At 36.9% G+C, this 26649-nt stretch overlaps 2 long non-coding RNA genes and 1 pseudogene across 2 annotated transcripts; 1 reads left to right on the forward strand and 2 right to left on the reverse strand.

The window, feature by feature from the left end:
- Window positions 1–1883: 1883 nt before the first annotated feature.
- Window positions 1884–3193, reverse strand: LOC126588219 (uncharacterized). Its single transcript, XR_007611376.1, has 2 exons — window positions 2505–3193; window positions 1884–2400 (listed from the first exon to the last, which is right to left on the reverse strand). It is a non-coding gene; the product is annotated as an uncharacterized LOC126588219 (long non-coding RNA).
- Window positions 3194–3360: 167 nt separating this feature from the next.
- Window positions 3361–4058, reverse strand: LOC126588218 (uncharacterized). Its single transcript, XR_007611375.1, has 3 exons — window positions 3972–4058; window positions 3647–3852; window positions 3361–3444 (listed from the first exon to the last, which is right to left on the reverse strand). It is a non-coding gene; the product is annotated as an uncharacterized LOC126588218 (long non-coding RNA).
- Window positions 4059–24414: 20356 nt separating this feature from the next.
- LOC126590305 (UPF0496 protein 1-like) lies at window positions 24415–25907 on the forward strand (annotated as a pseudogene).
- Window positions 25908–26649: the final 742 nt, after the last annotated feature.

Here is a 26649-nt window from a genome sequence, read left to right on the forward strand (position 1 = left end):
TGGTATTGAGTACATATTTTATGCTTTACCCTTCCGGGGTTTACTTCAAGCAATTTGAATCCTTCAAGGATTTTCTACACTTCATGATATATTTTCCTTTGGAATTTATACAGAGCAATTTGCTCCCATGTATATTTGAGGGATTTACTTGTGGAGATATGATGTGGGCGACTCATAACCCTTCATATATAATTCTCCATTCATATGAACTTGTTTACAAGAGTATAATTTCAGGTTTCAATACCTTGTGTCATATCATGTGAGTGTATTTCACTGTATTACAAATGCCCAATGTAACCTCCTTGGTTCAACATCTTTTGGCTATTTGTATTATATTCAAGTATATAGGTCCATTTTTCCACGTTCTTACAAAATTGTAATGGAATTGCCTTTCTCCATTTTGGCCAATAAATTTTGTTGACGAAAAAGAACGGGACTCAATATCAACACAGCTCATTAATGAATTTAGTAGCTACTTATAAAAACCAAAATTACCATTGGTTATCATCAATCCGTGATCCCATATTCTCATGTGCATGCGCATGCATAAAATTTTTTCATTTCTTTTGGATATCCATTGCCTCTTCAAGGGCATTACACTATCTCTTCCAGGATAGTCATATTTTAAAGAATGTGGATCATAACCTTTTCTTGAGCGTTATAGAGCTTGGATTTTAATCTCCACTTCCAGGAGTTGAGTCATTTAGAACCTATACGTCAATCATGCTTCATGCATGAGACATCAATATTCCCATGTTCATGGATTGTCCTTTATGGGACGTGTATCCATGCGGTGACTGTCATGCTTCTGGCATGCAACAGTTGTGCTTCGGGAATGCAATAGGTCAGTAGTGCCATATTCTTCTTTTTTTCGATTGAATGAACCTTTTGAGTCTAAGGGTTTGCCACGCTTCAGGCGTTCAACAGATAAATCATTTACTGCATCATCATTTTGTCCAACAGGGACATCAATTCTTGTAGGCACATTTGCAGCAAGTATATGTGATTTCATCACTTTCGTTGCATCATTCAATTATTCCAATTTCATTTTCTCATTGATTGCTTCGGGAATCAAAATAAGACAAATTATCTTCGTTCTTCTGGAACACGGCCTTTTCTTATCATTCTTCTGGAATGATATTTTCTCATCGTTCTTCTGGAACGATGTTATTTTCTCCCCCTAATGGTGGGAAAATTGTCTTATCAAAATGACAATCTGCAAATCATAATATATCCTCAGTCAAGGGTTCCAAATGTTGAATGATAGATGGTGTTCAACATCAAGGCCTTCCGCGATGATGCCTCATTTCAGGACGTTATGGCAATGCAATAGGCACATAGATAACACAACCAAAAACTCGTAAAAGTATAATGCTTGGCTGGTTCCCAAACACGAGTTGTACTGAGAAGTATTGATGGTTGGTAACATGTCTCAACCGATTTAATAATGCATCATGTAAAGTTGACATGTCCCCATGTAGAAAACTGGCAATTTCGTTTTCATGAGCAGTGCGTTGGTAATCAATTTCACCCACTTAATAAATGCTTCTGCTAAACCATTTTAAGTATGGACATGAGGAACTTCTGGTCCTTATTTAATAGTCTGTGAACTGAGACTCTTATGTCCTTTATTACAATTAAGTTGAGGCATTGTGGCACTTCAAACTTACGATACTCATCAAGGAATTTCATGTCCTTATCTTCAAGATCAAGGGACTTCATGCCTGATCCTTTTGCATGATGGAACTTCAGGTCCAATCATTTTTATATGATGAGGATCAAGAAACTGCAGGTTCTGATCTGATCAAGGAACTTCAGGTCCTATATATACTCATTGTAACAAAAGATAAGTACAATAAATAAATTAAAGCAATAGGCGGTAATTCCAGCCATAATGAATAAATTGCATTTAAGTAAATAAAGCTTGTGACAAGGGCTTTAATTCAGCACCATCAAAACTTAAAGCAATAGGCAGTAAAACCGTCCATGGTAAATAAATTGCTTTAAAGTAAATAAAGCTTGTGACAAGGGCTTTGATTCAACACCATTCACATAAATATCAAAGCTTTAAAGCAAAGGGTAATAATTCAACCCACTGTAAATAAATTGCTTTAAATAAATAGAACTTGTGACATGGGCTTTAAACCAACACCATGCACATAAATATGCCAAAACAGAAAATACAATGATTAAGTCCTCATCTTTTGCTCTTTCTTTTTCTTGGTCTGCCACTTCTTTTGTTTGATTCCTTTTATTTTTATTTTTATTTCACAGTTCGAAGTCATTTTAGTTATCCAGGAAATAATAGTAACACTAAGTTTCCATTGGTGTTCCTCCTTCGGTGAGTTTCGAAAAAGTCGAAACGATTCCCATAAGTTTTGGAGTCAAGAGTGTCTGCAACTTATGAGAAAATCAAATCGTTAGATTTAGTTCAAATTATAGTATAATATGGATAAGAGGATACCGAACAACTTTCGTGAAGAAACAATTTCGATCTGAGATACCGAAATGGAGTTTTGGTACTCATAAGGTGGCTGTCCAGTTTTCTGCGGAAATTGGAAACTGGTTTGGTATTTCAGACATCTGCGACGATCGCACTGTTAAAGTTTTCTGAAATTTTGATATGTTGTAGATATTGAGCAGACGAACAACTTTCAAGAAGAAAGTATTTCAATCCGAGGTCCACAAGTTGGAGTTCCGAGGCTGTTTACATGGCTTTCAAATTCTCTACGAATTTTGAGTATGTACTCCTTTACTTCTGCAAAGGATGATATACAGTCATACAACAATATATATAGTTGCTTCAAGAAAATCAATTGTACTGAGATTTGAAGATGAAATGAAAAAAATTTCTTATCTGTGAGATTCCAGTTGAAGGAGGTGAACAGGATTTGTGGCGTTGTGCTTTCCACTGACATGAGAGCTTCTCGTGCTGATAAAGTGTTGTAAAATCGACGGTGGGTGCAATGGAATACATAATACGAGACAAAAAATTTACGAGGTTCCTCTACAGTCAGTGTGACTGGAGTACGTCATCGGGGCAGCAGTGGTGCTTTCATTATAATATGAAATAATAAGAGTACAAATATAACTCTCTCTATTATCTCCTCTCCTCTTCCTCTCTTTTCTCTCTTCCTCTTCCTTCCTCTCTTTTCTTTCTTTCTTTTCCTTCCTTTCTCTCCCGTGAACCTCTCTCACTGCATCTCCTCTTCTTCCTTTATATAAACAAAAGAAAGCACTATTCACTTTACAAATTTTCCACAAATGAATAGTGAAAATATTGTGCATAAATAGTAACAAACTATTCATGTGGGCCATCCACATATTATTCACAACATATATATAATATTCATCAAAACCAAAAGACCCACTCACAGGTTAGGTACATGCAGGTTGTAACTATCCAACTATTCTGCTCGTGGTACATCTTTGGATGGTCTTCTCCTATACGGGAAATTAGTACACTAATCACTAAACTAATAATAATTGATGTAATAAACTTAATTTCCTTTAGTTTGCTCAAGCACAGAATTTTCGTACGAAATTTGGGAATAAATTCAAATGCCTCGTTCGAAATCGTTACACAACCAAATTTAACCCATAATTTATCAAAGCAAAACTTAGGACGAGAGGAATAAGATTATACCAGTTTGGGGGCCAAAAATTGTCCGAATGTCACCTGAAATTTGTGGCAAAGTCACGGTCCGAGTTGAAGTTCTTATTTTTCGTCGATTTCGAAGTGGATTCGAGCATGCAAGGTCAAACCCGTGGCCTAGGGGTTATGATTAATCGTCCTACACCTTCAAACTTGACCAAATCAACATGGTTTGGCCAGGTTTGGCAAGGAAAATCCTACAACTCGCCAGAAAACATGGTGCATAAGGAAAAAGCCAAATGATACGTCCAAAAGGCACATGCATGTCAAGGAATCGTTTGAACAACTTGAGGAAATTGAAGAAATCGAAGCTTACCAAGCCAGAGATGGTTTTCTTCGTCGGGTTCCGTCAAGATACGAAACGAAAACTTCCGTTTTCCTCCGAGTGTGGCATACCAAGGAGTTGCAGAGAGTCCCTTAGTAATTTTGGGAGAGTTTGGGAGGTGTTTATGGAGCCTTAAAGGTGGCGTGGTGGGGGCTTGACATGTCACCGAGAGGAAGAGAGAGTTGACAATGGGAGAGAGTTGCGTGAGAGAGTTCAGAGATGAGATAAGGTTGAGTGGGTAGAGAGATAGTCGGTTGACACCCCTTTTTACTTCTCACACACCATTCTAATTTTTTGCCGTCAGATCGGATGAATTGAAGAATATCAAATGACAGAAATTAACATGAGGTGTGTAAGAAGTAAAAAGGGGTGTGTGGATAGCACACCCCAAAAAGAAAAGAGAGGGAGTGAGGTGTGAGAAAGCTAGAGAAACGTGAGGGAACCGGCCAAAAAGGAAGAAAATTATGATGATATGTGTGATGGAATAAGTGTGGGTTTCAAAACCTAAAATAAATATTATTTTAATGGGCCACTTGCATGTCACACCTTCCTACATGTTCCCATGCACTGCAACAATGCACAAATTACTTTAATTTGAAACAAAACCAAGGCAGTGGTGTGCATAGTCCACTGCACAAGGCCTTACTAGTCATATCAGCCAACAGTTAAATTTTTGACAGTTTTAAGTATAACTTATCCGTTAAAACTCCGAATTGAGTTTCGTTTGCTACATGTTTGTAAGAATGAGTATTATTCAAGAATAGTAAAATAAGAGTGGAAAATGAAGGGAAAATTTGAGGTCCATGTAGAAGGCCTACATGGCATCACAAGGACATTTTGATAATTTCACTACTATTGAGAATAAAATACAATAAGTCTCGAGACAGGATGTCACAATCTACCCCGCTTAAGAAAATTTCATCCTAATATTGAAAAGAACAAAATTTAATCAAAGAAGAAGTACAGATACAAGTCTCTCACACGTTTCTTCGTTTCCCATGTAGCCTCTTCAACAAAGTGGTTTCTCTGAATTCCTTATTGCTTGCGTCCATGCGATCGTAGTGACGAGCACTACGAGAGTATGTGTGTGTGTGTGTCCTTGGGTCAAGCCCAAACAATAATTAATTAGGCACGAGGCCTAATTAATAAAATACTATCGAAGACGGGCCTACTTGCCCACTTGCTTAACGAACCAAACGAATAGGCCATCAATATCACAGTCTGCAGCCTGCAATACCGACAACCGACTATTGTCTCAATAAACAAGTAATGGAATCCCGAGGGTGCAAAATTATTATTTTGCCCCTCAATGGGAAAAGTGCATAAATCGTCTGATTTACACATCGTTCGCACTCATGTGTTCGTAAGAGCACGTACTACCTAGAAATACGTGAAAATGAATAGAGAGTGATAAGGACTTAGATGTGCATGCATGAAACCCACATAGGATTTCCACTTAGTCGGCCATGAGCATTTAGGGAAATGAAATAAAAATAAATGTGGGACGGGATTCTGCCAATTTGGCTAAAGGGTTTCTTCATGGACCGACAGAAGATGGGCACCCTAGTAAGTCGATTGACAATCACCAAAACATCATCATATTCTCCATGTGTACAAGGTGACTCGTACATGAAGTGCATGATGATATTCTCTCATATTTATCTGGATATAAGGAGTGACTGTAACAACTCGAATGATTTTTTTTTCTGCTTTGACTTGCTGACAAATCGGGTATTTGCTTAATAACTAAGCACTCTCATTTTTCATCCCAAGTCAAAAGTAAAAGGGTTGAAGCTTGGAAATTAGCTAACAAAGTTTCATGATGATCTGTAAGTAACGTCACATCAATACTCGTGGGTTGTAACTGAAATAGGATATGATGGTTGAGTTATCCATGTGTTTTTCTGTTGAGGTCATCAGCAACTACGCTTGCACAACCGAGGTAGTATACAATAGTGCAATTGTAGATGTTGATTGATTTTTTTCATCGTCGCTGTCAGCAATTAAGCTTCTTCCAAGTGAAAATGTACTTGAGAGGTTTAAGGGAGTCGATGATGATTTTGGCACGTTTCTCCAAAGAGAATCCATCAAGTTTTTAGTCTAAACTCTAAATCGTAGATAAGATAGTTCACTCTATGTGGTTCCAGCTGTTGGAAGGCATAAACAGTTACCTTACCATGCTGCATTAGCACGCATCTAGATCATTCAATGAAGTATCACTGTAGATTTTGAAATTATTGGTGTCATCGAGAAATGTAAGAACAATAGTCGAAAAGAGACAACACCTCAGTTGTCAGAAACTTAATCACATTCATATCTCAAATAAAACTAACTTTTTTCCTAGTCAACTTGTAAAGAATAAGGCTATGGTGGAGAAAGTTAGCACAAACCGTCAATGGTAATTGGCAAGACCAAGGATACCTCGTATTTCGCAAAATCTTTTAGGGGTTTCCAATTTTTTTTCAATTGCAACATTTTTGGGGATTGACAAGAATGCCATCTGCTGAGATCAAGTCTCCCAAAAAAAAAAACACGTGATCAAAACAAAACTGGCATTTGGGGGATTTAGTGTAAAGCTGATTCACTTTGAAATTGCTCAGATCAAATCATCGGTGTTTAGAAAGGTTGACTTCATTATTGAAGTAAACAAGGACGTTCTCAATAAGATAATCATGAGTCTCTCGGGATATGGGTAGAATGAACAGTCTGTCAGGCTCATGAAAGATATTGGAGCATTCGTCAACCCACATGATATCACAAGGAACTCATAATGATCATGTTGAGTCCGAAAAGCAGTCTTAGGAATATCATCATTTCTGATCTACAGCTGGTCGCAACCAAACTTCAGATCAATTTCAAAGAAAACTCGGGTTCTATTGTGTTAGTTGGAGAGATCATCGATCTGAGACAGGATTTAACGATTTTTAATCGTCACCCAATTGAATTGCTAGTAAACAATGTACAATCTTAAGGTTCGGTCTTTGCTTTTCATGAATGGAAGTAGAGGTCTCTACGGTGAAGGTTCAAGTGAAATAGGTGTTATACTTGAACGTAGATCAATGGAGCCAGACATATCTCAATCTAGTGGTATCACATGTAGATATTTACGAATGATGTCGGGAGTTTAGTTTGACTAGATTCACAATTTCCAACTGTACTAAATAGTCTTTCTCCACTACAACATGTGCTAATAAGCCTTCACAATATTTTCTTAATAACAGTTTCACCCTTACAACGAGAATTAATTCGTGCTTTAGTTTTTTATGTTTGCTAGTGGAGCTGATCGTAGGGATGACAGGTCGTCGAAAAATGACTACTTTCGGTCGATGATCCACCAAAGGAATATTAATAATGTAGTCGATCCATCTCTTGGATTACGTGGAATTCTACGATATCCAACAAAATAAGATTAATTGGCATTACCGGATTGGTAATGGAAACGGTGCAACCACTACACTCGCACTGGCATAATAGACTTGCCTTGTGGCTTTGTAATTCTTGAGACGTACCTAAGGTACCATGTGATTGATGTATTTGAACAAACAAGGGTGATTTGATTTACTGGTGGTTAAAGTCGCTGACATGACTATAGGTTTGCTATTATCCTGCATGGCCTGCTCATAAGTTTCTATGATTATGGTTCCGTTGGCTCTAATTGTCTTGATAAGTGTGTATGTCGGTGGTGTTGCTACCCAACATTTATATGGTATTCCATTAATGTATGTCTCTATGGAACTATAGACCAGTGTCTTGGCAATGAGGTATGATAACCATATAGCGCATTGTATTTTCAATATAAAGAAACCAGGTCGCCTGGACACTAGTTCACAACTCCTGGATACAGAACGGTCTCTACGTTGGCTATTACCAAGGGCATGGTCGAAAGAGTAACTAATTAAGATTTCTAAGAAGTATGCTCCTGTAAGGTGATTTTATTGCTTTTGGGAATACTGCTTTTGGTAAGTATGCTAACCGTAAGTATAACAAATTGTACTTTGGTGCATATACTCACTGTAGTGACAAGTACGACATGGGAAGTAATTATGGAAACTAGTGTTGGTGAAACTACCTTAAACTCGAGAATGGGAATTGTGGTTAACTTTACCCCAAAATGGGAGTTATTGAAATTCAATCTTCCTCCTGAAGATCCGGATCATACTGCTATGTTTGAAAGATTAACGTTGTCGGGGACCAAATGTGAATGTTTTTCTATTAAATGAAACCACTTCTAACACTAACAGTCACTCAAGACATTTTCGAAACTTCGAGGTGAAGCAAAACCTCAAGGAAATTCTAGGAGGTGGCACATTAAATAAAGATTGTCAAGGATGAAAGCGTTTTTAGTTTCCTAACAAAGAAGGGTTGGTAACAATGGTTGGATTGTAGTTGGTATTGATCGGTAAATTTTCGATGGTACACAATTATCGATACGTCTACCCTGCTTCAAGGTCAACAAAACTTCTTCATTTTAGGTATTTCTTTTAGCGAGGTTCATCACTTAAAGTCTAGTGGCGGTCGCCAAAGTGTTCTTCTAGAAGGTCGGTAAGTCATAGAAAAGTGTCAACGATAGTCGCTCCAATTTGCCCAAAAGTAATGAAAAACTGGCATATTTCGTGTTCGACGAGGTGGTATAATTATGACGTTAGAATTCAAGAACCAAGAATGCTTACATCATGTGTGTGATGATTGCGATGCTACCTAACCTATACTCTAATACCAAACTGACACACCCTGACCCGGAATGTCCACATAGACACCCAAATCGCAATGTGCTGGCTGACACCCAGAAGGTGACAAAGCTATAAAGTGTAGTGATGTAGAAAATGTGAATAAATTAAAAACCTAAAAGTGACTAATTTAGAGTGCACATGTGAGTGGGATTGAACCCATATCGCACAAGTGATGTCAGAGCATAGGTAAAGTGCAGTAAATGAAGAGTAAGGACATTTATACCGAAAGGAGAAGTTTCCTACATAATAGCTTTTACCAACACTCCTCGTCTTCACGAAACCTCTGCCACTAAAATCTTGGAGAGATGAAAAATAAGGGTGAGTGGGCCTGAAAAATAAAGCTTTATAAATCGTTTTCAAAAATGTGTAACCCCTTGCTGCAAAATAAGAATATAATTTCCTGAAAATATTATAACTAGTATGTAATACAGTACCTTGCAGCAGAAGTGAATGAAAAGATGTTAGGGTACACCAACAAGGTATCTCAACATTAAATCTCAAATTGTTATTACAAGAAATCAATACTCATTCATTTATATAGGCACACAAGTCCACTGCAAAGATATTCAAACAATGGAACAGGCTGGGTGTAGGTTTTACATTCTGGAACCACATCACGTGAGCTGCGCTAGTTACATCACAAACGAGTCCAAAACATCACACAAAAGGACAGGCTGACACCTAACTCTAGATCCAAAGTGAATGTAAACGGTGCATGTGAACTACACGTGAAGCTGGTCCTTGGCCCATGATAGTACAAATAACTAAGAGACACCGTGCAAACATGTAATAATGAGCAGATTCATGCCACAGGTTTATGTTCACAAATAATATTACAAATATAAAGTGTACGAAAAGTCTATTTGTAAAGTTAAACATGACATGTCACATCAACTAGGCATAAACAGTTATTGAGAAAAACCATACATATTATATTCATTAAAACCAAAAAAACCCGCTCATAGATACATGCAGGTCATAACCGTCCAATTATTATGCTCGTGGTACATCTTTGGATGGTCTTCTACTATACGGGAAATTACTACACTAATCACTAAACTAATAATAAATAATGTAATAAACCTAATTTCCTTTAGTTTGCTCAAGCACAGAATTTTCGTCGAAAATTTGGGAAGAAATTCAAATGCCCCGTTCAGAGTCATTACACAACCAAATTTAACCCATAATTTATCAAAACGAAGCTTAGGACGAGAGGAATAAGATTATACCATTTTGGGGGACAAAAAATGTCCAAAGGTCACCAAAAATTGGTGGCAAAGTCACAATCTGAGTTGAAGTTCTTTATTTTCGTAGATTTCGAAGTGGATTCGAGCATGCAAGGTCAAACCCGTGGCCTAGGGGTTATGAGTAGTCGTCCTACACCTTCAAATCGACCAAATCAACAAGGTTGGGCCAGGTTTGGCATGGAAAATCCTACAACTCGCCGGAAAACATGGTGCATAAGGAAAAAGCTAGATGATACGTCCAAAAGCCACATGCATGTCAAGGAATCGTTTGAACAACTTGAGGAGAACTCAAAAAGTGAAGAAATTGTAGCTTACTGAGCCATAGATGGTTTTCTTTGTCGGGTTCTGTCAAGATACGAAGCGAAAACTTTCGTTTTCCTCCGAGTGCGGCATGACCAAAGAGTTGTAGAGAGTCCCTTAGTAATTTTGGGGAGAGTTTGGGAGGAGTTTATGGAGGCCTTAAAGGTGGCGTGGTGGGTGATGTGAAATAATCCAACACACAAATTAAACCCTCTTTTGACAATTGTAGTATATATGTAAGTAGGGATCGTTCTAAACCGGGGATTAGGAGGGCTTGCTAAAACCTCTAAACTGACTCAAAAACATAAAAACAAAGTTAAAAACATTTGAATAGACTCAAAGGACTCAAAACAGGTTCACAAGACTCAAAACAACTTAAAAACACTCAAAACAGCCTAAAAACACCAACTAGGCAGTTTCTGACTCTAAACACAACTTTGGACGAATTTAGGTTTTAACTTGACTCAAAACACTTAAAAACACAATCTAAAACAGATTCTAACTAGTTAGACACTCTAAAGTAAAGGGGGATTGGGTTTTGGATGAAAATAAGTAAAACAAAAAAAGAACTAAAACTAGGCAGATTTTGGACGAAATTGGGTGAATTAGATGGATGATGGACTAGCTGATAGACGCATATTTATGCGACTTAGTTAACTAGTTTTCTTGCATTTACGTTATTAGTTCTTAGTTATTTTAGTACTTTAAGCCATTTTCGTGTGTTTGTAGGTCCAAAGGGCTAAGGTAGCAAGAAAGTGCATTTTGGTGCATTTTGGAGCAGTTTTGAGCTTGTAATGGATTACATATGATATGAGCAAGATGGATGGACGAATTTGAAGACAAAAGAGGCTAAGAACATGCTAAAAATCTGGTGAAACAAATACAAGTTGCAAGAAGGGATAAATTTCTAAAAGGATTGGCCAAAACTTCACTCAAAACACATCAATGCCGTGACTTTTACTTCCACCTCCACCAGAAATTTGAGTAATTATGCAATGCTTAAATCACCATGACATGTGAGTGGATGATGCAATGCTTAGCTAACCATGACATGTGAGTGGATGACTCAAAACCTACCCCAACAACAATTCCCACTCAATGCCGTGACTTACCTACCCATTCCACCAGAAATTTGTGCTTAAACAAGTCCATCATCTCCCTATAAATACCATGCAGCAACCTCATTGAATTCACCCAGAAATTAACCATTCTCCAAGCCTTTCCTTGCCTCTCCTACATATCTAAACCCCTTCCCATCCATTCCTCCAAATAACCAACCCTTCAACATCATTCCAACCTTGTTGTGGCGGCAAGGAGAAGGAGAAAAGTCCTTGGACGCGCTTGCTATCCAACATGGATCGTTGGAACGTTTAGGTGCTTTCTTCCCTTTGTTTTTCAATGGTTAAATTTGTTTATCTTTGTTTTGTAATAATGAGGAACTAAACCCCCCTTGGCTAGGGGGGGATTCAAAACCATGTTTATGCTTGCTATATGATTTGATTACTTCCAATTGCGTTTCTTGAATTGTGAATTCAATTTACTTATCCCTTCGTATAAAAACTAATTTGAGTATGTTGGTTGAGAGTGCACGCTTAATTTTCATGCATGAATTTGATGCTAGAATATAAGGGAGTTTCACCTAATCGTTATGAACTTATATTCACAAGTAGTGAAGGTTGCTAGTCACAATCACGTTAAGTAAATTCTTGGCATAAGTTTCATGCAAATCATAGTAACGAGTGCCTCGTCAATGCTTATGTTTTTCATAGAACTTAATGATTCTTGCTTGTATCTCTATTATGCAATTCATGTAGGGAACTTGTAGGGAATGTTTTGGGTTGTCGTATGAAATCATCCAATCTAATAACTTGTTGAAAAACTGAGAGTTAATTAGTGCAATTTACGGTTAATTTGGGGCATTGAGTATTCATAACTTATCGAAGAGCAATTGGAAATCATTTTGTATGCAAGCAAGACATGTGTGGAGAAGAACCCCTTAGCTAGCCTTCCATTATCCATTCAACCCAAATTTGTTTAAAATCTATTTAAGTTTTTAGTTTATTCGTTTTTACTTTCAACTTCACCAAACTCAAATCCCCCTTTTACTTTCTTGTTTTAAAAATCTTTTGTTTACATTTTTAACTTTGTTTCTTTTTTTGTTTTTGAGTCAGTTTAGAGGTTTTAGCAAGCCCTCCTAATCCCCGGTTTAGAACGATCCCTACTTACATACTTTGCTACAATTGTCAAAAAGAGGGTTTAATTTGTGTGTCAAGTAATTCTCGCATCAAATTTTGGCGCCGTTGCCGGGGATTAGCAACTTTGCTAAATCCCCATTGTTTCTTTTTATTTCTTTTTTGTGTGTTTTAATTTTAGTTTTAATTTTATTTGATTTTGTTTATTTCAGGTACTAGTTTATGACTCGTAGTTCTCAACCAGTTCGTGCACACATATCGGAGTTTGACGACAATTTTGAACGAACTTTGAGAAGGAAAAGGAAAGAACCAGAACCTAATCCACCTAGTTCTAGTTCTGAATCCGAATTTGAAGAAAAGGAGGAGGCAGAAAAAGACATGGAGGTGGACAATCGAACAATCAAAGAACTTTCAGCCTCGGGATTGGACAATGTCGCGCCTCTATGTATCCAATACCCCGCAGCAGCCCGAGGAAAGACAGAAGAATTTGAATTGAAGTCAAGCTTGTTACACCACATTCCGAAGTACCATGGGTTGTCCATGGAAGATCCTAACAAACACTTGAAAGAATTCGAGGTAGTGTGTTCGAGCATGACCCCCGTCAATGTCGATGGGAGTATTTTGAAGATGAAAGCCTTCCCTTTTTCTCTCTTGGAAAAGGCGAAGGATTGGTTGTACGAATTGGCGCCCGGAACCGTCACATCATGGGAAAGCATGAAACGGGCCTTCTTGGAGAAGTTTTTCCCAACTTCTCGAGTCATCCTCCTACGGAAAAGGATAAGTGGAATTCAACAAGAGGAAGGTGAATCTTTTCCTACTTATTATGAACGTTTTAAATATCTTGTTGCTTCTTGTCCACAGCATCAGATGAAGGAGGAACTTCTTTTGCAATACTTCTACGAGGGGCTACTACCTATCGAACGTCAAATGCTAGATGCCTCGGCGGGAGGAGCCTTGGTGGACAAGACCCCCACGGCAGCAAAGACTTTAATTTCCAACCGTGCGTTGAATGCTCAACAATACGAAGGCGTTGGACAAAGGAGTAACCCACGACCACATCAAGTCAATGAGGTAAGTGCCATAACCGAACTTCAAAATCAAATGGCTAACCTTACTACTTTGCTTTCTCAGGTAGTGGAAGGTCCAAAAGTGCAAAACGTGGCAGCTTGTGGCGTGTGTTCCATGCAAGGCCACCTTACGGACAAGTGCCCACAGTTGATAGAAAATGGAGGGTGGGAGACCCTCAATGCCGTGGGATTTGACAACCAATACCAACCAAGGAATGACCCATTTTCCAATACTTACAATCCCGGTTGGCGTGATCATCCAAATTTCAAATGGCGAGAACCCCAACAAGGCCAACAACAAAGCGGATTTAGGCAACAACCCCCGGGTTTCTATCAAAAGCCGTTTGCACCAACTCAACCCCAAGCACAACCTGCCCAAAAATCAAGTTCGTCTATTAATAATGATCAAATTTTTAATTTACTAACTTCTATGGCGCAGGGAATGCAAAATAGGGACAAAAAGGTGGACGAGTTGGAGAAACAAGTAGGGCAAATTGCCGAGTTCATGGGGCAGTTTCGAGAGCAAGGCAAGTTGCCTAGCTCAACCATTGCAAATCCAAAAGGAGGCTTTGAAACCGTCAATGCAATCATGTTGAGAAGTGGTACACAGGTTGGAGCCAAACCAAAATCATCCAAATCAAGTCACGATGAGGATGAAAAGTTGCTACAAGAGGAAGCACAGGGACCAAAACTCACGGCCAAGGATGAACAATCCTTGCCACCACCATCTATCCCTCCTAAGCCGTCCCAAACCACCAAGGTAAGTCCAAATTCGACTTTTTCTAGTTCCATTCCACTAAATGTGCCCTTTCCTGGCAGGTTTAGGCAATCAAAGAAGGAAGAAGCCGAGGACATTCTAGAGACCTTTCGGAAAGTTCAAGTCAATATTCCGCTCCTTGATGCAATTAAGCAAGTCCCGAGGTATGCTCAGTTTTTAAAAGAACTTTGTACATCAAGGAGAAGGATTTCGAACAAAGAGGTGGTCCAAGTAAGTGAGAATGTTTCTGCCATGTTACAAAGGAAATTACCCCCTAAATGCAAAGATCCGAGTAGTTTTACAATTCCGTGCGTTATTGGCAAGACTAAGTTTGAACAATGCATGTTAGACTTAGGGGCTTCGATTAATGTTATGCCATACTCTATTTATGCATCTATGAACTTAGGTGAGCTTAAAAACGATGGTGTGATTATTCAATTAGCCAATCGTTCTAATGCATATCCAAAGGGTGTTTTGGAAGATGTGTTGGTGCAGGTGAGCAATTTGATTTTTCCAGCGGACTTTTACGTGCTTAACATGGAGGATTCACCCTATTCTACCCCATTGCCGATACTATTAGGGCGGCCCTTCATGAAGACAGCCCAAACCAAGATTGATGTGGCTAAGGGAGAGTTAACGATGGAGTTTGGTGATGAATTGATTAAATTCAAAGTTCCTGAATATGTTAAGAATCCTCATGATGTTCGTTCTTGTTTTGCAATAGATGTGATTAAACATGTGGGGAAGGAACATTCATGCTCACCAATCAAGAAGGATGTCCCTAGATGCATCATCGAAGAGGGTATTGGATTGGAGCATACAAAGCATGTCATGGAGGATGTACCCCTCCATGCCGTGGCACCTAGTCAAGCTTAAACGGAGGTACCGTCCGGCTGGAAGACGTTAAAGAAAGCGCTTCGTGGGAGGCAACCCATACATTCGACAAAGGAAGGCCTAGAGAGCACTCCAATTCCAGATTTGCGTTCCTAAACCCTTCTCTTTGTTGTTTAATTAGTTTCTGCCATATTTAGTTTGTTAGTGTTTGTTTGTTTGTTTATGTGTTTTTGTGTTAGTTATGCTTTGAAACATTGAGGACAATGTTTGGTTTAAGTGTGGGGGGGGTAACCAAAGTGTTTTGATGCAAATTCGTAGGGTTTTCTCACTCATACTTCCCAATGTTGTTTCTTGCTGTTTTTAGGTGTTTTTAGGCTGTTTTGGTGAGTTTTAGTGTGTGCTGACTTATAACTCCGAAAATCACATAAAAATTTGAAAAATTGCTTTGCAAAACCCAAAAAGAGTTGTTTTTGTGTGTTTGTTTGTGTCTTAGGGTACCTTCCAACACAATGATGAGGATTTGGTTTGTAATTTCATGGCTGTTAAAGAGAGTGATTAACATGGATGAAAGTTTGATTTACTCTTTGTTTATGCTTGGTTGTGGTTATAACTTATGAATTTACATGCAATCTTAAAGGAAAAATCAGTTTTTGTAACATGCTTGAAGGAAAGAACTCAAACTAACGCTACAACCTTGTGAGACTTGAGCCTAAACGTTTATTTGGAGAGTTAATAATCTGTGATTTATTGTTTTCTAAGTCGTTGCATGATCTCATTATTCTTTGCTTGGTTACTACTTAGAAGGCGTTTCATCATTTAGTTCCAAATGCTAGAACTCATACCCATTTCAGTCAAAGCATGTCATTGATTTGCATAACACATATTCAAGATAAAGTTGTGTAGTGACCACCACCATAACCAAAAAGCCGTGAATCCCCTATGTCATTATGTTTTGTACGTTTTAATCTCGTTGAGCTTTGTGAGCCTTTTCTTTGTAACCCACATTACCCTCACCTAGCTTAGATTAGGACCATCCATTAACCTTGTTCTTAAAGCGTAGTAAAGCATGATTCAAATTGAATTCCTTTGTGGCAGAAAACAAGTGTGGGGGAAGTGTTTTTCATAAGGAATTATGTGCCATAGGCACGGGTAAAAAGAAAGAAAAAAAAAGAAAAGAAAAATGTGAAAAGAATGCGAAAAGAGTTGAAAAGAAGTGAAAAAGAGTTCTAAAGTGTTGTTTGATGAAGAAGGGGTCCAAAACAATGAATTCGACCCTAAGGAGTTGTTTAAATCTTCCCCTTGTGTTTTAAAGCTAATTTCTGCAATCTAAGTAAATTCTAAGTCTCAATTTCATTACTTTGCTTACTATCACTTTAAGAACGTTTGTTTTCCTTATCCTTTCTTTGTTAGCCAATACCCCAAGCCCCGTTACAACCCTTGACTTCTATCTTGAGTGTTATGTGTTTCAATTTGTGGAGATTGAACTTGGTATGAGCATATGGTCACTGGTTCTCGCATCTAAGTAGTAGCATTCCATTCATGAGATCATATCTCAACATGCTTATTAACTCTAGAAATTGTGTTCTTTGTTATACATATATGTGAGCATTCGTTTTTATATCTACATCAATTCTCTCACATATAACTAGTATAGGGTGTGTAGTTAGAAAATCTGAGTGAAAATAGAGTGCGTATCTTGTAAGGATTGAGGAATTCTCTAAGGCATGTTACTACATTCAAAACATTGTTTTAATTGGTTAATTGTGAATTAATAAGTAGTGACTATGATCAAGTATGTGCTTAAGTGTTAAATTGACTCAATTCTGTGGGAATGATAATCTTTAACATGTCATGTGCATTGGAAATCCCTAAGGCAAATGTTGGAAGGTTAGGTTATGTTTTATTTGTTTTATTTTGCTCGAGGACTAGCAATAGCTAAGTGTGGGGGAATTTGATAGACGCATATTTATGCGACTTAGTTAACTAGTTTTCTTGCATTTACGTTATTAGTTCTTAGTTATTTTAGTACTTTAAGCCATTTTCGTGTGTTTGTAGGTCCAAAGGGCTAAGGTAGCAAGAAAGTGCATTTTGGTGCATTTTGGAGCAGTTTTGAGCTTGTAATGGATTACATATGATATGAGCAAGATGGATGGACGAATTTGAAGACAAAAAAGGCTAAGAACATGCTAAAAATCTGGTGAAACAAATACAAGTTGCAAGAAGGGATAAATTTCTAAAAGGATTGGCCAAAACTTCACTCAAAACACATCAATGCCGTGACTTTTACTTCCACCTTCACCAGAAATTTGAGTAATTATGCAATGCTTAAATCACCATGACATGTGAGTGGATGATGCAATGCTTAGCTAACCATGACATGTGAGTGGATGACTCAAAACCTACCCCAACAACAATTCCCACTCAATGCCGTGACTTACCTACCCATTCCACCAGAAATTTGTGCTTAAACAAGTCCATCATCTCCCTATAAATACCATGCAGCAACCTCATTGAATTCATCTAGAAATTAACCATTCTCCAAGCCTTTCCTTGCCTCTCCTACATATCTAAACCCCTTCCCATCCATTCCTCCAAATAACCAACCCTTCAACATCATTCCAACCTTGTTGTGGCGGCAAGGAGAAGGAGAAAAGTCCTTGGACGCGCTTGCTATCCAACATGGATCGTTGGAACGTTTAGGTGCTTTCTTCCCTTTGTTTTTCAATGGTTAAATTTGTTTATCTTTGTTTTGTAATAATGAGGAACTAAACCCCCCTTGGCTGGGGGGGGATTCAAAACCATGTTTATGCTTGCTATATGATTTGATTACTTCCAATTGCGTTTCTTGAATTGTGAATTCAATTTACTTATCCCTTCGTATAAAAACTAATTTGAGTATGTTGGTTGAGAGTGCACGCTTAATTTTCATGCATGAATTTGATGCTAGAATATAAGGGAGTTTCACCTAATCGTTATGAACTTATATTCACAAGTAGTGAAGGTTGCTAGTCACAATCACGTTAAGTAAATTCTTGGCATAAGTTTCATGCAAATCATAGTAACGAGTGCCTCGTCAATGCTTATGTTTTTCATAGAACTTAATGATTCTTGCTTGTATCTCTATTATGCAATTCATGTAGGGAACTTGTAGGGAATGTTTTGGGTTGTCGTATGAAATCATCCAATCTAATAACTTGTTGAAAAACTGAGAGTTAATTAGTGCAATTTACGGTTAATTTGGGGCGTTGAGTATTCATAACTTATCGAAGAGCAATTGGAAATCATTTTGTATGCAAGCAAGACATGTGTGGAGAAGAACCCCTTAGCTAGCCTTCCATTATCCATTCAACCCAAATTTGTTTAAAATCTATTTAAGTTTTTAGTTTATTCGTTTTTACTTTCAACTTCACCAAACTCAAATCCCCCTTTTACTTTCTTGTTTTAAAAATCTTTTGTTTACATTTTTAACTTTGTTTCTTTTTTTGTTTTTGAGTCAGTTTAGAGGTTTTAGCAAGCCCTCCTAATCCCCGGTTTAGAACGATCCCTACTTACATACTTTGCTACAATTGTCAAAAAGAGGGTTTAATTTGTGTGTCAAGTAATTCTCGCATCACTAGCTAGAGGGTCTTTCTCCACACATGACACACTTGCATACAAAACAATCTCCAGTTGCTTTTTTAATGAACCATGAACCTCAACACCCCAAGTTAATTAGGTACGCTTAAATTAACCCTCAGATTTTCCTTAAGTCATTGAATTGAATGGAAATAACGCATCGCAATCAAATTATTCCTTAAAAGTTCCCTACATGAAAGCGCATAATAGAGACACAATCAAAGATCATTAAGTGCTATGAAAATCATAAGTGTTGACAAGGCATTCGTAACTATGAAAGTGCATGATACTTATGCCAAAAATTTACTTAACATGATTGTGACTAACAACCTTTACTACTTATGAATATAAGTTCATAACGATTAGGTGAAACTCCTTTATATCCTAGCATCATATTTATGCATGCAAATTAAGTGTGCACTCTCAACCCACATACATAAACAAGTTTTAATTCAAACAGATGAGTAAATTGAATTCACAATTCATGAAATCACAACTGGATGTAATCAAATCATATTGCAAGTATAGCCATGGTTTCGAAATTCCCCCTAACTAATAGGGGTTTAGTTCCTCATGTTCGCAATTAAACAAAGATAACTTAAATTAAACATTGAAATCAAAGATAGAAAACACCTAGAAACGCTCTAACAATCCAACATCTTGAATGGCAAGCACGGCTCCAAGTAGCTCTTTCTCCTTCCTTCCTTGCAATGCTCATGGCACAAGAGGGATTTTTGGTGAATGATGTAGTGAATTGTGGTAGAGGGTGGTTTATGGTAGAGGGTGGTGCTTTAATTGCTGCACAAAGGTTTGTATTTATAGGGCTAGGGAAACCCATGAATTTCTGAAGGGAAGGAATGTGTATTTGGCACAATTCATGAAGGAAAAGGACTAAGGTTCACCACAATCTGAAGGGAAAAGGATTGCACAATCCTAAGGGAAAAGGATTGCAGGTTCTAGAGCTTCTAGAAAGGTTTGGGGCGCCACTTTTGTAGGACAAGGGATAAGGTCTTCTAGAAAGGTTGTTTTGTGGCTGATTTCTAGAAAAACAAGGGATAATGTGCGGCACCTTTGTAGGAGCGGATAAAGGCTTCTAGAAACCTATTTTAATGTGTCCTAATCTGAAAATAAATCCCCCATGCAGCTGGAATTAAGTTAGGATAAGATTAGGATAGGATAAGATAAGGTTGGATAAGGTTTTGGATAATGTTCCTTCTTTTGAGCTGATTCCTTATCTTCTTTGTCTTGAATTTATTTCTTCACTCTTTTCAGCACATTCCTAGCCTCTTGAACTTCAAATTCGTCCATCCATCTTGCTCCATTCATAAGCTATCCATTTGGTGCCCAAAACTGCTCCAAAATGCTCCAAATTGCACTTTCTTGCCAACTTTGTCATATGGACCTACAAACACACGAAAATAGCTTAAAACACTATAATAAACACAAACAAACAATGAAAATGCAAGAAAACAAGCTAACTAAGTCGCATAAATATGCTCCTATTAGTGGGGGCTTGACATGTCATTGAGAGGAAGAGAGAGTTTGACTGTGGGAGGGATCTACGTGAGAGAGTTGAGAGATGAGAGAAGGTTGAGTGGGTAGAGAGGGAGAGAGTCGGTTGAAATGAGAGAAAAAGAAAAGAAAGGGAGTGAGGTGTGAGAAAGCTAGAGAAACGTGAGGGAACATGCCAAAAAGGAAGAAAATTATGGCGACGTGTGTGATGGAACAAGTGTGGGTTTCAAAACCTAAAATAAATATTATTTTAATGGACCACTTGCATAACACACCTTCCTACATGTTCCCATGCATTGCAAATATTAGGCCTGGCAAACGGGTCGTGTCAGTCGTGTTCGTGTCGTTTTCGTGTAACACCTGTTATCTTAACGGGTCGTGTCGTGTCACACCCGTTATCTTAACGGGTCCTTAACAGGTCGTGTGACTTTACCCAACGGGTAAAGTGACCCGACCCGTTATGACCCGTTATGACCCGTTAAGAAAAATATATTTTTTTTCTTAAATTTGCACATACCACACATTGCCACATAAATATTACTTCAAAACATTAAAACACATTTGTCATTTAAGTACTACATCTACACTCGAAAATAAGAGCCTAATAAAAAATAATACATACACTACTAATCTATTACAAATTTTAAATGTGCAAGGATATGCAAAATGAAACAGTTTTTGTTTTCAAGGTTGTGAAATCTTTCTCAAAAGTTTAAACCTCAATTTACAAAATCCTCGATTTACATCGATCATCATAAAATTGCATTGGAACTTTGGCTTGATCTATTGCCTTCAAGAGTTATGTTGATGATGTTTTCAGTAAGGTTTTCCACGTCATAACTATCTTCTGCATAAACTAAGCATAGAAAAACCAAACATTAAAAATCATTCAAATTATGAGAAGTTTACCAAAATAATTATGAAAAAAAATATAACAATAGTACTATACCATACTTTTATTAAGTATAAACATAAGATTTTGTGGTATCCACTAGTGTAAATATTTTAAATTGAAGATCGAATTCAATCATTGTATTCATATAAGGTCAAGGAGTGTAGTTGTAAAAAATCATCAAAATCGGAGTTAAATTAACCGTTAAATCGTGATTTTTTGTTTATAACCGTCGAAACGTTTTGTCCCGTTACGTGCTCTCTGAATGTTTGTTTTTTGCAATTTTTGGCGTATGCGATCTCGAAATATATACAAACATGTTTGACGGTTGGATCATTGAAACTAGTTTCGTAGAATGAGTATCCCATCAAAACAATAGATTCACTAATACTTAAGAGTTTATTCATACTTTTATTAAGTATAACATAAGATTTTGTGGTTTCCACTAGTGTAAATATTTTAAATTGAAGATCGAATTCAATCATTGTATTCATATAGGGTCAAGGAGTGTAGTTGTAAAAAATCATCAAAATCGGAGTTAAAATGACCGTTAAATCATGACTTTTCGTTTAGAACCGTCGAAATGTTTTGTCCCGTTACTTGATCTCTGAATGTTTTTTTTTTTGCAATTTTTGGCGTATGCAATCTCAAAGTATATATAAACATGTTTGACGGTTGGATCATTGAAACTAGTTTCGTAGAATGAGTATCCCATCAAAACAATAGATTCACTAATACTTAATAGTTTATTCATACTTTTATTAAGTATAATATAAGATTTTGTGGTATCCACTAGTGTAAATATTTTAAATTGAAGATCGAATTCAATCATTGTATTCATATAGGGTCAAGAAGTGTGGTTGTAAAAAATCATCAAAATCGGAGTTAAAATGACCGTTAAATCGTGATTTTTCGTTTATAACCGTCGAAAAGTTTGGTCCCGTTACTTGATCTCTGAATGTTTTTTTTTTGTAATTTTTGACGTATGCGATCTTGAAGTATATACAAACATGTTTGACGGTTGGATCTTTGAAACTAGTTTCGTAGAATGAGTATCCCATCAAAACAATAGATTCACTAATACGTAATAGTTTATTCATACTTTTATTAAGTACAATATAAGATTTTGTGGTTTCCACTAGTGTAAATATTTTAAATTGAAGATCAAATTCAATCATTGTATTCATATAAGGTCAAGGAGTGTAGCTGCAAAAAATCATCAAAATCAGAGTTAAAATGACCGTTAAATCGTGATTTTTCTTTTTATAACCGTCGAAAAGTTTTGTCCCGTTAATTGATCTCTTAATGTTTGTTTTTTGTAATTTTTGATGTATGCGATCTCGAAGTATATACAAACATGTTTGACGGTTGAATCATTGAAACTAGTTTCGTAGAATGAGTATCCCATCAAAACAATAGATTCACTAATACTTAATAGTTTATTCATACTTTTATTAAGTATAACATAAGATTTTGTGGTATCCACTAGTGTAAATATTTTAAATTGAAGATCGAATTCAATCATTGTATTAATATAAGGTCAAGGAGTGTAGTTGTAAAAAATCATCAAAATCGGAGTTAAATTAACCGTTAAATCATGATTTTTCGTTTATAACCGTCGAAAAGTTTTGTCCCGTTACTTGCTCTCTGAATGTTTTTTTTTTTGCAATTTTTGGCGTATGAGATCTCGAAATATATACAAACATGTTTGACGGTTGGATCATTGAAACTAGTTTCGTAGAATGAGTATCCCATTAAAACAATAGATTCACTAATACTTAAGAGTTTATTCATACTTTTATTAAGTATAACATAAGATTTTGTGGTATCCACTAGTGTAAATATTTTAAATTGAAGATCGAATTCAATCATTGTATTCATATAAGGTCAAGGAGTGTAGTTGTAAAAAATCATCAAAATCGGAGTTAAATTAACCGTTAAATCGTGATTTTTCGTTTATAACCGTCGAAAAGTTTTGTCCCGTTACTTGCTCTCTGAATGTTTTTTTTTTTGCAATTTTTGGCGTATGCGATCTCGAAATATATAAAAACATGTTTGACGGTTGGATCATTGAAACTAGTTTTGTAGAATGAGTATCCCATCAAAACAATAGATTCACTAATACTTAAGAGTTTATTCATACTTTTATTAAGTATAACATAAGATTTTGTGGTATCCACTAGTGTAAATATTTTAAATTGAAGATCGAATTCAATCATTGTATTCATATAGGATCAAGGAGTGTGGTTGTAAAAAATCATCAAAATCGGAGTTAAAGTAACCGTTAAATCGTGATTTTTCGTTTATAACCGTCGAAAAGTTTTGTCCCGTTACTTGCTCTCTGAATGTTTGTTTTTTGCAATTTTTGGCGTATGCGATCTCGAAGTATATACAAACATGTTTGACGGTTGGATCGTTGAAATTAGTTTCGTATAATTCGTATCCCATGAAGTTCAATGGTGTGTGTGTGTATATATATATATTTATTTATTAAGTAGATTTAAATCTATTTATTTTGTATGTATAATTATTATAGTTTTTAGGGGTATAAAATTTAATATATATATATATATATATATATATATATATATAATTATTATAGTTAATATTTTGGGTATAATTATTATAGTATATATAATTATTATAATTATTATAGTTAATTTAATATATATATATATATATAATTATTATTATAGTTTTTAGGGGTATAAAATTGTTAAATTAATATATATATATATATAATTATTATAGAATTTTTTTAGGGTTATAAATTATTAAATTAATATTCTGCTTATCGTGTATCGTGTTACCCACGTGTATACCCGAACAAACCCGTTATCTTAACAGGTGCTTATCGGGTTACCCGATAACGACCCGTTTCGTTATCGTGTCGACCCGAACACCTGTTAATTTCGTGACGTGTCGTGTCGGGTTATCGGGTCGTGTCAGGAATTGCCAGGCCTAACAAATATGCATGAAATTACTTTAATTTGAAACAAAACCAAGGCAGTGGCGTGCACAGTGCACTGCACAAGGCCTCACTAGTCATATCAGCCAACAGTTAAAATTTTGATAGTTTCAAGTATAATTTATCTGTTAAAATTTCGAATTGAGTTCCGTTTGCGGCTACATGTTTGTAAAAATGAGTACTATTCAGGAATAGTAAAATAAGAGTGGGAAAATGAAGGGAAAATTTGAGGTCCACGTAAAAGGCCTACATGACATCACAAGGATATTTTGATAATTTCGCTACTATTGAGAATAAAATACAATAAATTTCGGGATTGGATGTCCCACTCAGTGGGATTCCAGCCTCCTTGCGATGAGTTCTTTAGTAGCGATCTTGAAGTTTGTGAGTTTTTTTCGTTTGATTTTCTTGAATTAACAGTTTGGAATTGTGCAATGTTTGATATTTCTGTTCTATTGTGCCCTCAGTAGCTTTGGTGTCTTCGATTTTCGATAACAGATTGATTCAATTTTGATTGTGTATTTAAATTATGTTAAATTAGCTAAATTTAAATCTTGTTGTGGTAGCCTTTAAGCTCGATCTGGGCTTGCAATCGTTTGATGTTAATCTCCAACAGCGCACAAGTCGTGTCATTCACTCGCTTTCAGGTGGGCTGGAAGTTTGGTCCCTATCCCTTGACTCGCTCAAGGAAACCAGGAAGTGGTCAATGTGATTCCAGAATGCAAGAAGGATATATGGAACAGTAAAGAAATGTTCTCCCTTGTGGAGGAATACTTTGAGAAGTCTTCGAACTTTGAACTTTTGTACTTCCCTCGAGCAATGTCTTAAGCGTGTGCTCAATAACCAGCTGATAATTCAAGCTGCAATTAGGCAGTTTGAGGAAGAAGTAGGGGGCAGGGGCAGATGGGAACGGGTGTGCGAGAACCTAAAAAGAATTGAGGGCATTTAAGGCAGCTGGGGATCTTTTCACGGATGAGTTCTTTGTACCGTTTCAGGCTTTGTATAAGAACCAGACATTGATGTTTGAGAAACTGCAACTTCGTAAGAGAAAAATTGATAAGAAGTTGAAATCAGTGAAAGCTTGGAGGAGGAGGTCAAATGTTATTTTTGTTGCCACATTCGTCTTTGTATTGGTTTCTCTGTAGTGGCAGCTGCCATTGCTGCACCACTACTTGTAACGGCCTTGGCAGGAGCATTGGCTGTTCCAATAGGTTTCGTTGGAAAATGGTGTAATATGCTGCGGAATAACTACGAAAGGAGGCTGAAAGGGCATAGGGAGATAATCAGCTCAAAGCAGATTGGAACGTTCGTCACAATGAAGGACCTGGACAACATCCGCGTTCTTGTTGACAAATTTGAAATTGGGATTGAATCGCTGTTGCACAATGCTGATTTTGCTTTTAGAGAAGAAAGCGAACCTGTGAAGCTAGTGATAGATCAGATCAAGAAAAAGCTTGATGTGTTTGTGGAAACCATTGATAATGTGAGCCAATATGCTGATAAGTGTAGCCGGAATATAAGGAAGGCAATGACAGTGATTTTGCAGAGAATAATCAGGCATCCCGACCAATGAAATACCATTTCGGTATGTGTTTCTGATCACTGTTATCTTCCTGGTGATCTATTAGGGTGCGTTTACTAATCCGTAATCAGATTGAGAGGAATTGGATTGAGGAGGAATTGAAATGAGGTGGAATCAGAATCAGATTCCTGTTGAAGTTGTTTACTAAAACTGTCTGGAATCGGAGTAGCAATGATGTTGAGTCCATATAATTCACTTGAATCGGAATAAAAATCAGTATGATTACTAAAATACCCTTGTTCTATTTTGTTTTATTTCATCGGTATATTTATTTTTAATAACATTTTAATTTGTTTTATTTCAAGCCTTTATTCCAAAAAAATTAAAATTGTATACAAATTTATTGAATTATCAATATTAAACAATTTAATAATGCTCTTATTCAAACCCAGCTGAATAGAAGTATAGAACACTTCTCTCTCTGCAAGTCTGCGTACCATTCCTCTCTTGACCCTAAACTCCACCTTCCCCATGCACCCTACCCCATAGCCACCACCTCTTCCACCTGCGAAGTATTTCATGATTTCTGGGTTTGTTGAGTGATTGCTTCCACATATTTGTGGGTTTGGATTTGAATTGTTTATTTTTTTTGGTTTGGGTGGTTGATTTTGAATCCGATTTGCGAGATACGTGGTTGGGGTTCTTAAGCTGGTGGGATGGGAAGTGAAGCACGATCGCACGGGGAGGTGGCAACTGGAAAGTGAGGCGCAGATGCATGAAGGCAGGGTGCGCAGGGAGTGGTGGGCTTTTGGGTTGAGTGGTAGACTTGAAATTTTAGAAATAATGAGAGAGTCATAACAGGTATAAAAAAATACATTCTTGATTCCCTCACTCACCTGGAATCCAAAAACCTCACCCATCTAAGGAGTCTAATTCCTCCAATTTGGGGAGTTGGATTCCTAATTTCGTGTGGGTCCCACGATTCTTTTGATTCCCTCAGGTTTGGTAAACGCTTCAATACTCCGTAATCGGA

Source organism: Malus sylvestris, chromosome 11 (assembly GCF_916048215.2).
Source record: "Malus sylvestris chromosome 11, drMalSylv7.2, whole genome shotgun sequence".
NCBI lineage: Eukaryota > Viridiplantae > Streptophyta > Magnoliopsida > Rosales > Rosaceae > Malus > Malus sylvestris.